The 17,957-nt window shown below is 39.9% G+C and overlaps 1 long non-coding RNA gene across 3 annotated transcripts; it reads right to left on the bottom strand.

Moving 5' to 3' along the window:
* Positions 1-4,645: 4,645 nt before the first annotated feature.
* Positions 4,646-17,950, bottom strand: LOC121666947. 3 transcript variants are annotated; one of them, XR_006016851.1, is made up of 5 exons: positions 17,696-17,950; positions 12,038-12,186; positions 9,563-9,683; positions 8,584-8,727; positions 4,646-7,304 (listed from the first exon to the last, which is right to left on the bottom strand). It is a non-coding gene; the product is annotated as an uncharacterized LOC121666947 (long non-coding RNA). The 3 variants fall into 3 exon arrangements; XR_006016850.1 differs by having other exon boundaries at positions 4,646-8,727; XR_006016852.1 differs by lacking the exon at positions 12,038-12,186 and having other exon boundaries at positions 4,646-8,727.
* Positions 17,951-17,957: the final 7 nt, after the last annotated feature.

Below are 17,957 nucleotides of genomic sequence, written 5' to 3'. Positions count from 1 at the left end.
GTTCTCCCTTCTTTTTCTGAACATTTTCAAACAAAGATATTATGTCTACTCCAGTGTAAGAGCCTTGATTAGCTGTGCACTGATGACAGGAGTGGTAATGGTGGTGCAACTGATGCTGACTCTGAAATTGTTTAAATTTTATGGAAAATCCTATGCTGCAAAGCCTTACAATCTTAATATCTGGCAGTTTCAATGTTTTGATGGAAGTCAGAGGTGCTTAGAGCTTCTGAGGATCAGGTTTCTCAGTGACTTGGGTAATTTGCATTTGAAAACCTTTCTTTGAAAGGTCTGGCCACAACACTCTCTGTTGTACTCTAATGAGACTAGGAAAGGCTTTTTAACTGTCATGCACCGCTCTAATGAGTGTATGTGTAAGCCTGTAATTTATTTTTTTTCTGGTCTCAAGTGAAAAACTAATTGCAACATAGGAAGGTAATTTTTATGGTCCCAACTTTTTGGATGCAGTTACAGTTTCCTTCTCTGTACATCACCAACTTTTTGCAATCCTCTTAATAAGAGGTGTAGAAGTTCCATCTTCCACAAACTGAAGTAAAGGTACATCCATGAGAGTGATGGTCTTGTGGAATGTAAACACATAAGCACTCAAATCCTCCAGAGTGTGGAAGTTTGCTTGTTTGCAAGAGAAGCCTTTATTCAAACATATAAAAGGTAATGATTGTACCGGTGCAAGTTCAGTCTGTTCATACAGGATTGTAGGAACAGGCTCTTAAATAGCACCCTATTCAATTTTTTTAAAACCTAGGTTTCTTTTAGGAACAACTTTTAGGTATTACTAAGTATTACTTTTTCACAAGAAGGCATAATTCTGCTCTTCATTAAAGCTTTAAAGCTGCTGTGAAATATTATTTATTATTTCATCATTTCTTTTTACTGTTAAATCTAGTTTTCTAGGAATAAGAGCTAATGTAACCATTATGCACTTACCTGTACATCAGTCTTACATTATTCTATCTTCCTGACTTCACAAAGACATTTTGGATCTCTTGAAAAATTTCAGAGAAATAGAAATTTCATAGTTATCTTATCGCTAGAAGTGTTTTGAAAATATGGAACTGCATAGGACAGAGCTAGTTAGCTGTTCCCAATGGGATTAAGGATGAAATATGAACTCCCTCCTGACTACACAACAGAGCATCCACAAAACAAAACAGAATTGTCACAACCATTGCAAAAATTTTACTGTGAGATTGTGCCTTAGTTGATGCTAGAGAATCTATTTATCAGTTAGTGCCTCACTAGCATGGTTTCACTGAGCTGTAGCAAGGGCTGAAATTTTAGTGGAACTCATTTGAAAAGTTTTCCTCTATTTCCTGTTTACTGTAAGAAAATATTCCATAATTTTGTAAAGATGCTAATTTTAGGTCCATTTTGATTGTATGCAACTTTGTCTGTTACACATTTCTGCCCTGTGAATGTATGGACCTTGTTTAATGAATTTGGGGTCTCCTGTTAGGAAAATGTCAACATTTTTCAGTACTCAAGAAAATTGTCACCAAGTCCTAGGGAAACATAGGCACCACTCCAGCTTTGAGCCCTATCCAGGGCAAAGGTATGGCTGAACTGGTACTCTGGGACTTCTGTTGATGGTCCTGTGATTACCAGGCCTTTTAACATCATTCCGTGGAAACTGTAAAAAAGGCAATTAAAAAATCTTTTACAATTAGGTCTTCTGAAATACAAGAGAATATCTCTGGAGACATTTTCATAATCTTGAGCTTCTTCTACTGGGAGAATCAACCTTTCAGTTTGGAGAGAAGAGGGGACTAGATGGGAGATCTGTTTTTCCAAACCTTGTCCAATTCACTTCAAAATCCTGAGCATACAATTAGATTCTTCTGACTCCTAAGGCAGAGGAAGTATCACCTTAATCACTGGTAAAATCTTACCAGGAAATGACTAAAATTATTTCAAGCCAATTTTTGAAATACTAATTAAGGATAAACCTAGAAGAAGTGGCAATTTAGTGCTTTGATATGTTAGAGCATTTTTAGATGTTTTACCATTCCATACTCTGTGTGACTACTGTTTCACAAAAATGAGACATGCTTTACAGTTGAATTGCTCTTAAAGCAGAGGAAATTCCCAGCAGCTGCATGTTTAACACAGAGGTTGAATTCAAGGTGGTCATTCCTCTGACTCAAATGAAATGAGAGTGTGGCTCCAGTGACAAGAAGAAAGGCAGTGATCCTACTTCCCTGGGACTCTGAGTGACCACCTAATCCTGAATAATTATAATCCTGAATAATTTTAGTTTTGGGATGACAATTCTTTAAAATCACTGCCTTTCATTTGCATACACTTACAGTAAAACAAAAAAGCCAGGTTTTTCTAAAGATTAAACTATTATGCTTTGAATATATATTTTCCATTTAAAATGTAATTTTACATATATAGTATTTAGGATAGTTTATCAAGGAGATTGCAGGGGTTATTGCAATTTCTTCTTTACTTTGCAACTCTTTGGTGGCAATATTCAATTTAATTTATTTGAGTCAACAGTTAAGACTTTTTATTAAATGCTATCTGTGCTGCATTAGACACGAAAGCCTCTCTTCCTTTGATGGCTCTGATTCCTGCAAGAGAACTCAAGATACAAACAGCCTCAGACCTTGAAGACACATAACCATGTCTATCCTTAACAACATCAGTGTGAAGTTACATATGTTAGCAAAATATGTGGATATAGGCCAGGGTAACATCAAGGGACGTTTGCCAGGTCCTAATTGAGCAATAAGGCAGGGTGTAGACTCTGATCCCATGCTTTGGTATGTTGCTAGGCAAAGGGCAAAAGCTCTGTACTATCACTCAACAAGGTGTGCTGTCATTGCACAATAACTCTGTCCTGTGTACTGGGATCATTATAGAGTGCTATTTTCAGTGTGTAGAAGACACTTTATTTATGTATATTTTATTCTGCTGACATGCAGAGGAAATAGCTGCTTGGTAAATGTCATGTTATAGTAAATGTATGGCCTATTTTTAGCTAGACAATAATGTGAAAGGTGCTGTTCTTTACAGGCCACTGTGGGAATGCCTGGTCTTGCATACAACGGCTGGATGGAAGACTTTAAAAAGCCAATGCCTTGCTCCTGCTGTGAGCTGAGGGCATGCAGAATCCTAACTATGCTTGAGAGAGAGGAAAGAGGAATGCCTTGCTATGTCTGAGACTGAAAGGTATACCTATAGCAAAAAATTCCCAACACACTTTGTGAGGAAATCCAGGTTATGTAAAAAGATAACACTGCTCCTTGGAAACAATTTCTCATAGGAAGCAGCATGAAATTGTTTTCAGCTTCACAGTTATCTTGTTTGTTTTGCTAATCCTCACAAAGATTAATAAAGGAATGATAAGACAACAGCAAACTGTAAGCACAGGAAGCGACTATTGCCTAAAGCATCTGGATATGATTATGTAAACACGATGTAATAAGAAAGCTGAGAGACTTAACTTTCGAAATCTCCTCTATACCCTTCTAAAAAAAAACGCCCTTTCAGAATATTTACCTTATTCCCCAAGTAGCCTTTGAGTTGTTAAAGCACTGCAATTTTCACTGCAAGTTCCTTGCTACTATTGATCAATCTACCCTAGATTTGATCTTTTATCCAAACTTTTCCTGGCATGTATTCTAGTATATGACCCTTTAATTTGAGAGAGGTGTGTCACTAAATTTGAAGGGGACATTTTGTGTCTAACTGCTATATGTACTATTTTCCTCCTACCCATTGGTAAATACAATAAATATTTTGAACTTTTAGTACGTGATATAGTTTCTTTGTCACTGAAACAGTGACCTCTTCTTTAAGGGCATGAAGCTGAACACTCTTCACAGGGAGCCAGGCTAGCCACATCTGCAGATAACTTTGCTAGTCACTAAAATTCCAAAGAGATAAACCTTTTAAGAATACTGTTTTATCATATATAAATGTTAACAATTTTAATATTAATTCTACTAGTTTTTAGCTTTTTTCCTCCCTTAATAATTCCATTTTGTACAGGGTGCTAGCTGTGCAGGTTAATTTTTTTTAGCCCTTTTGTTCAAAGTAAGGACTTCAGTTTTATTAAGAAAATTACCTTAAATCTGTACTTTGTATAGAATTTATACTAAACTCATTTTGACTTCTTTGTTGTTATTTCTTCATAAGTAATCATGCAAGAGACATTGAGAAAAATGCAGAGGAAGATCGACACTTCAGTAACTTAAGCACTTTATTAAAGCAAGAGAAATATGCACCTTTACTGTCATTTTATACCTATCTGATAATGTAGAATGACAGGAGAGCCCAGAAGGGAGAAGGGGGAATGGCTCCTGCCTAGCGCTTCTACAACCTCCCCTGTTAATGTGCAGAAAATCCTGCTTAGCCTCAGTAGCTCTTGGCAGAACATGGTCATTGCAGAGGCCTCTTCAGTGAACTTAGGTCTTATATTTTAGTAGTACTAGGGTAGGCCAGGTAGGTTTGTTTCATGGGGCCACCAAAAATATTTCTCCAGTGGTAGGAAAAAAGAATTCTCTCTCTTGCTTTTTTTTGCTGTTTAAGCACTGGGCTTAGAGAGCCACGAATGACAGGAGACAGGAGGCCAAACACAGAGTCCATTGTCTTTTTTTTTTTTTTTTTTTTTTTTTTGGTCCAAAGCACCATTTAAACTGAAATTTTCCAAAAGGAAACACATAAAATGAGGCTGAGACAGGTTCCTGGCAGGGGTATTTTCAATTCAATTTGTTTGAGTCTGATAAGGTTATAAACAACAAAAAACAACATTCCCCTTGACTAACAGAGTTAGTCAACCTTAATATCAGACACTCAACTAACTTTGCTCATAATTGTAATAAGGAACTACTGACTGCCAGACTATTACATTTTTGCCCATAATAGTAAGTTATAATAGATAATTACAGGTATCAAGATGGGCAGCTGTTTCTTTGAATGAATATTGCCCTTTCATTTTTTTAAATTTAGGTAAGATACGAAAAATGTTAAAAATGAGTAGTCATTCATTATATAAAGCAGCAGATGAGCGGTAGGTGGAGGAATGGTTGCTTGTTCCTACTCCTAAGCAAACACACATACAGCTTCATTTTTTAAATTAATTTTATTTTGATGGCAAAAAAGGGGATCTCTAATGACACAGAGTTTCAACTGGTAAATCTTCTTTGCAGTTTTTCTCTTTAATCTCTGAAAGCTGATGTAGTTCCTTCCAATTGCCCACAGCATCAGCTTTATTCTCTTGAAAGAACTTGCTCTCTTTTTAGTTTTCCTTTAATGTTTTGAGCCCTTACCAGAAATGGTAATCTTCTTAAGGTGTTGGCAGGAGCCACAGAATGCACCAAAACCAAAGCTCATATCTAACAAAGTATCCTATTATCAGGACCACCCAAGTGACTCAGGTTTGTCACAGACACAGTATACTCCTTTATATGATTTTCTAAAACTAGAAAGGAGAGAAAATTTGGGAGGTTGATTAGTCAGGTTAGAAAAAGGTTATGAAGATCACTCTACCTAAATAACAACAGTCTTTTAGTTATTTTGAAATACATTCATGTCTATTTATTATCACAGCTAGCCAGTATATCAGGGTTATTTGATTTAATGCAGACATTCTGGTTCTGGGTCCCACACCTTATGTTGAGGAACTTCCCATGGTAATTTAAAACCAACCTTTTCCCAAACTCCCCTCTTTCTGCAAGCTGGCACTGGATCCCATGGAGATAAAAACAGCAGGGGAGCTGAGAGATGCTACTGCACCTCTTGGTTATAAACTTTCCCTCTGACCACGATTTTGCAAGCTGAAGCCTTGATGTAGTGCAACACACTGTCCAGTCTGAGCCATGGAAACCTCTAGCTGTTACCCCACGATGGCATGGACAGAGCAGAGCATTCCCTAGGAACTGGTCTGGGGATGGCTGGTCTGTCCTGCAGTAAGAGCCCAAAAATCAGATGTGACTGTCAGCCCTACTGCTGATTTCGCTCTGTGAAAGCCCAGAATGGGGATGGCTCTGGAAACTCTGAAGCATTTCAATTGTTTCAGCACGGGTTGGGAGTTGCCGTTGTAGCACCTATTGAAAAAACAGTGGTTTGCATCACAAGAGTGGGATGAGACATGGTGATACTTGAGCTAAGTCACCGCTGCTTCCCAGCACAGCTCAGGGTGTTGACTGGTCCTGGAGTAGCTGGCATCCCGCTTAGGGAAAGATCACTTCTTTCACCATCTCGTACAGTAGTGATTATAATCTGCCAGATGAATCTTTCTTTTCCTGGAGCTGAAATCTCTGTGACTGACAAAAGATCATATTTGGAGGCTCCACTCTTCTGAAATTGGCTTATTCTGGAAGTCTGCCAGTGTCACAGCCTGGTAAAGTAGAGGGATCAGAATTACACCTGGCTATTCAGTCAGTCTTGTGAACTGTTGCATCACCGCTGCAGGATGTTACACGCTTTTAAGGAACACCTCTTTACTTTAGTCTTAGTATTGTTTTCAATAATTTCCACATACCTAAGACTGGGAAAAAATATTCACTTCTCAAATCTATTGCACTTTTAAAATTTAAAACTTCTTTGTTCAATAACCATTTGTCCATCTTAGCTGAGGAAGCCAGGAAAAATAAACAACATGAAATCCCAGGAAATAACAGACTGGAGACCCACATAGAAAGATTAGATGACAACAGTTATTCATTCATGCCTTGTGAGACAAATAAAACAACTTTATGTTCATTTCCTCCCCACACCTCCACCCTTTTCTAAGGTTAACAGAAAGGATTCCTTCAGTACACAAGTTATTTTAAGATCTTGAACAACTTAGAGATCTAACATCTTTTTCCATGTGTATAAATAACCCCACCTGTTGCAGTATCATATATATGTGATCTTTAAAATAGATACAAGTAAAAAATAGTGGTATACATTTCAGTCTAAAAGTGATTCTAGGAACAAAGCAGACATGACATGCAGGCTTTTCCTCTTTCAAAAAGACAAAGGGGATTCTTCAGTCTGAGGTGGATTTTCCAGAGTCGAAAACCTATCATACACTCATCAACATTTTAAAAGTTACTGGAAATTGAAAATAATAGAAATTTTCCTTGGCCAAGCTGCTGAAGTTTCCAGACAATGTTGTGTCACTGCACATAGTAAGGGTTGCCAAAGCGGTGCCAGGGATGTATCAAATTTGTTTCATCTTCACAAATTCATGTGTCTCCTTTTTACTGTTGCATCTGAAACAATCACAGTCCTCCAGGAGTTAACGAAGTGCTTTTCCCCCATTTTCCAATAGAGATCTGAGACACAAACTGAGAAAACTCCAAGTTATTTTGTGATAAAGTCAGCACAAAACACGAGAAGACACAGCATCTGTGTCAAACTTTGCAGGCTGTTCCCAACTACAGAGGAACAGTCATACTGCAGATAAGAAAGACAACTGAGACTAAGTGTCGTGCAAATTGTTCCCAGTGAACTAAAAATCCATGGTGCAAAGGTGGTTATTTTTAAAGTTATATTTTGGCTTCTTTGTTTGGCGGTCATCTGACATTTTCAGCACCTAGAAATCCTTCGCTTATGACAGTGTCTGAATGAAATGTTGTTACTGACGTAACAATTATCTCCTCACCCCATAGCTTTCAAGTTATGACTTAATGTTGAGAAAACTGTGGGCTAAGTGAGTGAATAACTTCAGTACCTTCAAAGGATGTGGTTAGAATATATAGTCTGCAGGGGTGGGAAGAGTTTTCCTTTGCAGTTGGTAGAGCAGCAACAACAGAGTGTCTTTCAATTGCTTCTGTATTGCAGCTCAGGGCTTTTAGCCCCTGTCTGCTGCACCCACACACGATCTGGTGCAGTCACTTAAAAAGCACATAGCAACCTCTCAGCTCAAGGAGTCCTTTCAAAGCAAGCTTCAGTCACCCAGGGGGCCAGCAATCTGTAGAGGCTGCTTTTTCTATCCCTGAGATGGAATATCACATTGGCTCTGCTGCACTGGGACCACCCTATGCCCATGGTGAAATAGGATTTGCTTTTCATTAATTTTGTTACTATAAAAAATTCCTGTAAGATATTCTGTAGTTAGAGCACTGAATCATTTCTGAAACTTCCTATTCAAATATTTGTTTTATATGGCAATGGTATTAGTAATGTGCAAGTTTTATGCACTGCTATTTCCTCCCACACCCATTGAAAACTAACAAGAGCCAGCCTGTCAAAATAAGCATGTGAATTATAGATCAGCTATAACATGCTTCAAATAGCCAGTGTTCCAGCCTAGGTGATACTATATAACTCTGCTTTCTCTCTGCTTGCAAAACTGCACAGTCTACAATTCACCAAAGAAAGCCTACAAACTGAAGTCTGGAATTATCCCATCTCATTGCAGATACTTAAATCAGGTGCTTAACAATAGAAAATGTTAACCTATTGTTGTCAGAAAGAGACAGAAAACTTCCTTTCAGCTCACCTAGTATTTAACTTATCCTTAAGGAGGGCCATTGCTGGCTACTGACAGAGCCTAAGGTGACTCTGATTTCCACTTAGGTGCTTACATACTTCATTTTCAAGAACAAAAGGAGACAAGGATACCTCTGAATCTCCAAAAAGCTTGCAGGAAGGCTGAGCTCACTCTTTCTAGTCCAGCCTTTTTTTTCACAGACTGCATCCCCTTGGAGGTGGGCTCTGGCATTACTCTGTGTTGCCAGCTGCTCTCAATATTGAACGTATATTGTCCTGTAGGCAATATTCAAAATGATCAGGAAATGGGAGTAAGTAATGTGCCTGCATTCTTTGCTCACATGGGGTAATAAAAAGGAAAACTGACTCTGAGGAGATGCACAGGGGCCTTATGCTACAGAACGACTGGGTAATAAAATGGCAGAGAAAATCCAACATTGATAAATGCAAAGCAGTTCACAAGAGGGAAAATAACCTGAACTGCGTGACCCAACAATGGGCACTGATCATGGAGGGGATACAGAAACACTGGAATCATTAATACAGCCATAGGCTGTATTAATTATAGACTGTCACATTCAGCATAGCAATTGGTAGTGATCAGAAATGCAAGTCAGTACCAACAACTATTAGAAAGAAACACAGAACAAACAGTGTGTCACTATAAATCTACACAGTTGCTGTATTCTGAATATTGAGAAGGATTCCGGTTTCCCATCCCAAAGGTTATCACAGAAGCAGAAAAGGAACAGTGAAATGAGATCTTTTATAAAAGGAATTATTAAACAGACTGAGATGTTTCAGCTGGGAAAAGCGATGGGATGTAATATACAGCTTATAAAATCATGAATGAGAAGGAGAAAGTAAGTACAGAATTACTGTTTGCTATTTCTTCTAACACAGCAACAAGGGGGTATCAAATGAAATTAGGACGTTTGAACAACACAAGTTCAAACAAAGAGTAACTTCTTCATATATACAATTAAGTTATAGAATGCATGGCCAGAGGATGCTGCAGTTTCTAAGAGCACATGAGGGCTCAAAAGCAAATCAGAAGGATTTGCTGTACAGAAATCCACTGATGGCCATCAAATAGAAAGGCACTACTGACTTTGTTCAGCAAGCAAGTGGGCTGCAAGTCATTGGGAGAGGAGCTGGAGAGACCGCTCTGAGGCTGTGTGATTATGTGCTTGCACTGTTCATGTCTTCTGCCATGGACATTCGCTGTTGCCCTGTGTGTGAGAGAAGACACTGTGTGAGATGTACAACTGGTCTGACTTTGTACAGTTGTTTTATGGTTTTAGTGTACCTACAAAACTGCTTGAGGAGAAGAAAACCTTATTTTAGGTAAGATCATATATCTTTTTGTCTGGTCAATGTCATCACTTAAGTAAATGGAGGGTAAAAAAATGCCCATGGAAATCCAATCAGGAAGCACTTTGCAAACAAAGAGGCACAGGCTGGTGCCTGCAGAGCTGCTACTCTTCATGCTCCATGGGACCTGAAAGAGACCTCTGCTACATTCAGGCAGAGCACAGATGCAGAAGGACAATGAAATGATCTTTTTTTTTTCTTCTCTAGATAGGGGCAGATCTGATGCTTATCATTTAAAGACTGTGACACACCTGCACAGCAGCAGCACAGAACTGCCAGAATCAAGACAGTAACTCTCTCTGGCTAATGTTCTGGTGATGCCCAGGCCAGCACTCAACGAAAACTCTTTGATTTCAGTCCTCTCACAGACTTCAGTCTTCAGTGCCAGCAGCATGGTTACACTGATAGCATAGCATGAAGCAAGGCTTTGTTCCAAACAACACAGAATTGGCTCATCTAACCAGCCCTACCTCTGGGTGTAGGGTGACCTTCACGATTAGCCTTTTAAAAGCCTTTCACTATATATGGCACTTTCAGTCTTGGCAAGATAAATCTGAAGGGGGAGCAAAGGGATGTCTCATGATGCAAGTACTAAGGCATTCTTGGATTTTCAAGAAAAAATACACAAAACAACTTCCTGACTCAAAAAGAGCTGTATCTGGCATGGGAAACTTCTACATTAGGCCTCATCCTGACAGGGAAGTATTAATCACAAAATTTAGAGGTTTTTTAGGTGGAAGTCATAATGACTTTGTTGCAATGACTTTGTTTTCTGTGCTTTTAAAATGCAATTTACATTTTACATGCAAGCAGGATACAGTCCTAACCAGTAAAATTTATATCATTGCCCCGAAAGATCCGGTTCTACAAAGCTAAAAAAAAATTAAGAGATGTATCAGCCATCCTGGAGGAGAAAATTTAAACCAACAAAAATGTGAATAATAATTTACAGCAACTCAGAAAAATTTCATTAGATCTTCAAAAAGGCACAATTGAGAGAGATGCACACTGGTTAAAACCAATATTCATCTGAGGGAGGACTGGAAGAAAGTTAATATTTTGCCAATACTTCTGTAGACAAAATAGGGCAACCAGGTAATTATAGGCCTGTCAGTTTGATGTCTATTCCAGGCATAGTGATGGAGTTGCTGATAGGAAAGTCAATTAATAAAGTATTAAAAGAGTGCAATTTAATTAATGGCAATCAACACAGATTAATGGAAGAAAGATCTTATCAAATTAATGTGCTATTTTTATAAGACTACAAATTTGGTGGATAAAAGGAATTGTGGTAATATTTTATACTCTGACTTTGGATGCATTTGCCATACAGTACTATGAGTGATTCTGATGGAAATTAGAACTAACATGATGAACTCTCCTAGACAACCAACTTGTTTTAAAGCTGGTTAGCATGGGATCCAGCAGCCTAACCTGAAGTGGGGCTTAGAGAGTGGGTTCTGCAGGGACTGCTTATAAGCCCTGTGTTAATTAACAATGATTCCAGCAATACAGAAGGAAGCAGTGCCTTTGCTAATACTACTTTTCAAGGAACCAAAATTTGGAAGCAGGCAGAAGTGAGCAATGCCTTTTTGGCATTGCTTGAGGAGCAGGTGCAAAAGAAATACCAGGTGTTTCCATGTCACCCAACATAAAGGGTCTACTTAAGAACAAGTATCTCAGGTCGTACTTCACATAAGAGTTCTTCTTTGGGAAGCTGAGACAGAAGAACAAACTGTGGGTCCTGAGAGACTCCCACATGAGCCCCAAATCACGTTGCCAAGAAGGCCAGTGCAATCTTTTTCTGTGTGCAGAGATGCTATCCATCAAAGGGCAGCAAAGGGCTTCTGTTACTTCTGCATTTGACATCGATAAAGGTATTGGAGTAATGTCGGTCCTGGTATCAGCAGCTCAGGAGGGATGTTGGCAAATTGGAGGTAGTTCAGAGGAGAACCACAAGAATATGATTTTAAAAATTGGCAGTAAAATGGAATGACTCTACAGGGTAAGTCTATTTAGATTTAGTATATCAAAGCAAAAGCTAAGGAGTAACTTGATTATGGTTTTTAAGTGCTTTCATGTGGAATAGACACTGCCTAATAGGGGAGGTTTTGCTCTGGTATAAAAATCTACAAGGAAGTCAAATGGAAAGTTGAAGGCACATCATTTCAGTTACATTAAGGATAGGCAACTACTGCAAACCTACCATTACCTGTGATAAAGCTGGATGTCTTTTCTATGTAGTCCTTCTCAAGTCCTGCTCTTGTTCAACTGGAATCAGTTCCAGGTAAGTTAATGACCCATGCTGAAGAGTCAGAAATGGTCTTAAGGTGGTTTATCCCTTTACATCTGTGAATGGAGCTATAACATATATTTTTAAGTAAATAAAAAAAAAAAGATGTTTTTGAGTGAAGAATGAGATCCAGATTTAGCTAATGGGAGTTTCTTGTGTATGTCAAGAGGGACTTTGTGAATGATGGGGGTGGTGTTTCTTCCTAGCTCTGCTTTGGGAGGCTGCTTATTTTTCACTGCTACCCAAAAAGCTGGCAACTCAATGGATTACAATGAGGTTCTGGAGAACAGCTCCTAGAAGCACATCCAGTTGTCATGTTTCCATCTCACATTCGCCTCCACCAGCATCATGCTGATGGGTGCAACTGAGGAAGCAAAACCTGCTTACGAGGAATTTGGTTCAGGTCATGCACTTGTCTGGAAAACAACTTCCCAAGGAAACTTATTCCTCAAGTGAAAAATGAGTGTTATACATGCCTAAAAGAAAAGAGACCTTAATGGCAACTGGTTGGAGTATGTTCAATCTTAAAAGGTTAGGAATAACTAGTCACAGCATTTCATATCTTCTCTTGCATATAAAGGTTTCCCTGGAATGTGCAAACATAGCACTTTTCTTCCTGATCTTACATCCATGGCTGTGCTCTACTCACCCAGTCCATTACAAAAGAAATAAAAAGAAATATGCTCCCCCCCGGCCCCCTTTTCTTTCTCTTAGCAATACCAATATAACTTAAAATGTGGAAAATATAAAATGAATGGCACTTATGTCCAAGGGAATGCTTTTCCTCAGGTTATTTCATAAAGCTAAAAGAGGGGGATGTTCAGAAGAGAATTCTACCATGTAAGATTGATTTCAATTAGCAAGGGATAACATTGGTATGGATATACATAACACAACCACTTTTTAATTTCTGGGAATGGTGCCATCTGTGAATAATGAGAGTTAGTGGTAACAGAGAAATGTAAGGTCTTACTGTGGGAGCCAACAGCCCACAGACTTGACAGTCAGATTTGGAGGGCAGTGTTGTGATTTAGAAGGTCAATTTGCTTTTGCTAATGCTGAAACCCATCAGCAATGCATTCAACATACAGAGATTTGTAAACTACCAGGAATGATTAGGCTGGGACTATAATGTGGTCGTTACCTGGGGATAAAATACTATTGCTTGGAAATATTTAATACTTAACTGGGATCCAGAACCAGAGAGAAAGATCACTGACTCTTGAGCTGAGGACTGCTTTGCTTCCTAGGCAGAACATTCTTCTATACATAGAAATTTGTTCTGAAGACAACTAAGACACTTTTTGGGTCCCAGATTAATAAACATGTAATGGCAAACCTCAAAGCACTTTGGTTAATAGCTTTTTTCTTCACAATTATTGTACAATATAACAAGGCAGTTTGCAGAAATGTTGGACCTGCTTCTCTCTACCTCATTTAACTGGCTTCTGTACATAAATTATATTTTAGAGTGGTTTTTTAATTTTTATTGCACTGCAGTCAGTTGTAAATCTTGCACTGAGTTATTCAATAACACCTTTTCTTTTTGTTGTCTAAGTGAAGAATGAAGCCTAAGGCTTGATTCTGATTGCAGATATGGCACATTGGTATTTATCCTTACATACTTTATTGTATCCTTATTTCACACACACGTAAGCCCCACACGTGCAGTTCATGCAAATGGGTACATTTCTTGTCAAGTTACCTCTTGACAGCAGCTCATTTAGAAAAAAAAATGGATTCACATACCAAAAGTCAAAATCATGAGATTTTTTAAAGAAGAGATGCTTGTCTCCATGTCTTTGAACTGCCTTGTCGATGCATGGAGAAAAGACTTGTCCCTTTACTGTCCCATGATTTATCAATTTCCTTGGCTTTCCTTACTAACATATTAGAATTATAGTGTAAATGATAAGCAAAAACAACTACAAAAAATAGAAAAACGTATTTAAGTTGGCATGGGGATCCAGCCTTGACAACTGGTGGGGAGGTACTTGCAAGCATATTTTGAGCTATCTACTTGGATTAATTTTGCTGAAATAAGACTGTCTTCTCAATATGACAGTTCTCAGCACTTAATAGTTGTTTAATGTTCCCAGTAGGCTCAGCTCTGCACTTCGTAAATCAGCAAAAAAATAAAATTAAGGTCTTTCTTTTACCACTTCAAAAATTATTATCCTTTTTGTTCTAGCTTGTGTTTGTACACTGATAATATATTTTCTGTAAAGGGACAAGGAGCAGACTGACCTGGAAAAGGAAGTCTTTTAAATGTAGAACTGTCTTTGATCACTCACAAAGTTGTGTTCTGATCTAAGCTCATTGACATCAATGGAAGAAAGACTGCTATTGGCTTGGAGGGGAGGGTTGGCTCCTGTCCACACAGAGTCCATACTTGCAAAAGCAGATGTTAAAAGATAAAACAGATTGAAAATCAGAGTTACAGGAAAAGATACCTTTCTTTGCACAAGCTCAGATTTATGACACACTTTTCACTTGGTAATTTTTTCTTAGTCCAGGAAACTCCTATTTCTATACCTGTTTTTGCTGTTTACCTGCAGATAAACCTTGGATATAGAATAGGGGAGAGTTTGGTGGATGATTTCCATAGCATGAAAATGTAAGGCCTTCTCCATAGACTCTTCTGGGATACTTAAAATAGGGAAAAGGCTCCAGGGAAAACATCCCCCCCACACATCCTTGCCTCCCCCCCTCTCTCTGCCTTCCCCCCCTGCAGCTGCATTTCCTGCAGAAAGAGCAAGGAACTCAGCACTATAGTACTGGACAACATCATCAAAGAAGTAGATAATTGTAGGATCTGCTTAAAAGATAAAGAAACTTCTATTCGATTGTCTCTCTTGGTGACAGTTTCCAGACAAGGTAGATCAGCACGATGAAGTCCAAAGAGCAAAAGTTGGTCAGTAAACAGTCCTAAAAGGAATCCTTCCTAACTAACGTCATTCTGATGTGTCTCCAGAAAGATCATGCAGAGATATGATAGTTTTGTCATATGCCAATCTGCTGGCTACTTCTTTGGTAGGTGCCATTGATTCAGTAACTGTTTTATAATACATACTCAGAAAGTTTCTCTCATTCAATTGAATGAGAAAATACAAGGAAACAATATTTGCCACTACCAACACAGTTTATTTCAAACAGGAGTTTCCAAGTATTGCGAACATGACACTTAAGCTTGGACCAGCCAATGGCATCCCTTTAGCCCTGACATTCTGGCTGATGTGTTTCAAGTCACATCTCTCTCATTTGGTTAAGCACCACAGCTATGGGAGACCGGCCTCAGTTAGGCGAAACTTCAATGCTGACTCGGTATTCAGACTTTGATCTGACTTTTATGATCTCATTAGTTTTCACATCTCACATGTTATAATTTGATCTTCCTCTACAACCTCAGCTGACTGACACAGACTTAGACTAAAATAAGGGGCACAGAATTATGTACACCTAATGTCTCTATGAGGCACGTAAAGGGGTTTTCTCATTCAGAGCTTATTATTTTAACACTGGACTAAAATGGCAGTATCTTCATTGACATATCTGAGAGCAAAAGCAAAGTTTACGAAGTGTTAGGTTTGGGGAGGGATTCCATAGCAAAGGGAGTGAAATGATTAAAATATTCTGAAGGAGCAAAACTCATCTGATGCAGAGGTAACTGTGTCATTCCACACTACATGTATCCTTCTATGCCTTATAGTGTAGATTTAATTCAGAACCCAAAATTTACAATCTCTTAATTCCAAATTTGAATATTGAATCCCTTCTTCAGATTTAGATCCTGATTCTGATAAAAATCAGGAGTTTTCAACCAGGATGAATTAGACTTTTCAGCCCTTTCTCCTTTCACTCTTTTCCCTTGTTGCTCCTTTCTCCTGTTGGGCTTGAAGGCTCTGGGTAGCCTTTCCAGAGCTGCTAGGGACTGTGGCTCCAGCTGATGCTGGGTAACCAGAAAGTTAAACAGAAAACATTTATTTACAGAACAAAGGTTGATGCAAGAGCCTAGGTCTTTGTCATAGTCAGAAGGAGTATGCAGGGGTAGAGGAAGGGAGAAATTGTGCAAAAAGCCATCTACTAAGAAAAGAATGTTTGATTTGGATCACAGGATGTGATACTGGAGAATGTATTGCATAACTTTATGGCTTGTCCTTATTTGCAATGATTCAGTATCCGGCACTGCTCATCTCATTTCTAAAAATGGTATTGAAAAGTTACAAAGTATTCAGAGGTGATGGGAATAAGTGAGGAAAGGCAGGAAAAGCACCCTTTCATTTTACAGCAAATAGCAAACACTGGGTCTGCAGGCTGTCCTGTGGGTTGTTGCACATCATTGGGTCTATGTCCTTCCTCACTACCCAAGTGACATTTGCCAGGTCAAATCTCCTCTGTTGCCAGAAGCTCGTCTTCTCCACGCCAAATTTAAGATCATGACAACTGTCTTCTCATGGTATTTATCTTATAACTGCAAAACAGGGCATGTACAGCTCCTAGAGTGGAGAACAAGACATGAGGCAGGTGCAATGCTATGGAGAGAGCCATTTCTGAAGCCTTCCGTCAAGACTAGACCCTGACTGAAGCATCCCTAGTCTCTTTGGAGCCCTGTTCAGAGATGATTTCTCTTTGTCTCAAAGCAGGCACCTTTGGGACTGACTCCTCCTTTGGTTATTTCATTATTGTCATACTCACTTCTTTCTACCCCCTGAAAACACCCAAACTCGCAGGTGTTCACCCCAAAACAAGCCTTCTCCCATTTCTGATCCTCCCCTGTGCTGATGTGGGGAAAGGAAACGCAAAGACATGGACAGTCCCTTGGCATTACCCTGCAAAGGCTGCAGCTCTGGGACAGAGCTGTGCTCTCCCCGCAGCCCTGTTCTCTTCTTACTGTCGGCTTGGCTTTTTTTTCCCCCCTTTTTGGGGGGGAGAGGCGGGGCGGGGGGGGAAGTGGGGGAAGAGGTATGAGTATTTGGTTTGGTTGGTTTTTTTTCGGTCGTTGTTTGAAAGACATTCACCACCAACACCCAGACAAAAACTAGGGAGTATATGTCAGGCTCATTAGGAGTTCAGGGAACCGCTCATCAAGCTTCAATATATATCCAAACTCCTGTTATATAAACAAAAGGGGACCGATTAAAAAAAAAACAAAAAACCGACAGCCCGCAGTGGTGCTGGGCGGAGACAGACCGACCTCATTCACGGCTTTCTCTGTAAAAAGGTTTACGTTTTCCCCGTCTTCCCTTCCCCCCCACCCCCTCCTTCCCCCCCCCGCCCCCCCCGGTTTTAATTTTGGGACGGATTAAAACAAGTCTGGAGTCGGGAGAACTCCTCCCACCCGACAGCACCGGGGCACAACTGCCTGTACTCCCCTAAGTATGCGGGGCCCCGCGCTGCCCGGAAAAAAACGATTGCTTCATTGAGAAAAAAAGCCGGCCAGCACATGCGATACCGCACCGGCCCCGGGCCCGGCAGCGGGGCGGACTCTGCTCTTAGGGGCGCTTAAGCCATTATTATTACTGTTATTAATAATAATAATAATTTTATTTGATATTAAAATTAATAACAACATCTCACCCCCAGCCGCAAGGGCAATCCCCCGAGAGGCTGGACCTGCCGGAGCTCTGTCAGCCGGGGAGCCGCGGCCAGCATCCCACCGCTGCACAGCGCTGCTCACACTGGTGGACACACAGGCACACCGGCGCACACCGGCACACCCTGGGGGCCCCGACCCGGCGGGCCGCCCCCGAGCCCCCGGCACGGCTCAGCAGGGCTGCGGAAGGACGTCTCACCTTGTTTACCCCGAGCGCGGCCGGCGCGGGGGGAGGCGGCGGGGCGG

The sequence above is a fragment of the Corvus kubaryi genome, unplaced genomic scaffold, assembly GCF_017639235.1.
Source record: "Corvus kubaryi isolate FWS band 111438036 unplaced genomic scaffold, C.kubaryi_AGA036_p1.0 37354, whole genome shotgun sequence".
NCBI classification, from domain to species: Eukaryota; Metazoa; Chordata; class Aves; order Passeriformes; family Corvidae; genus Corvus; species Corvus kubaryi.
Note: the sequence above shows the minus strand (reverse complement) of the source record. Positions and strands in the feature narration are given on the sequence as shown.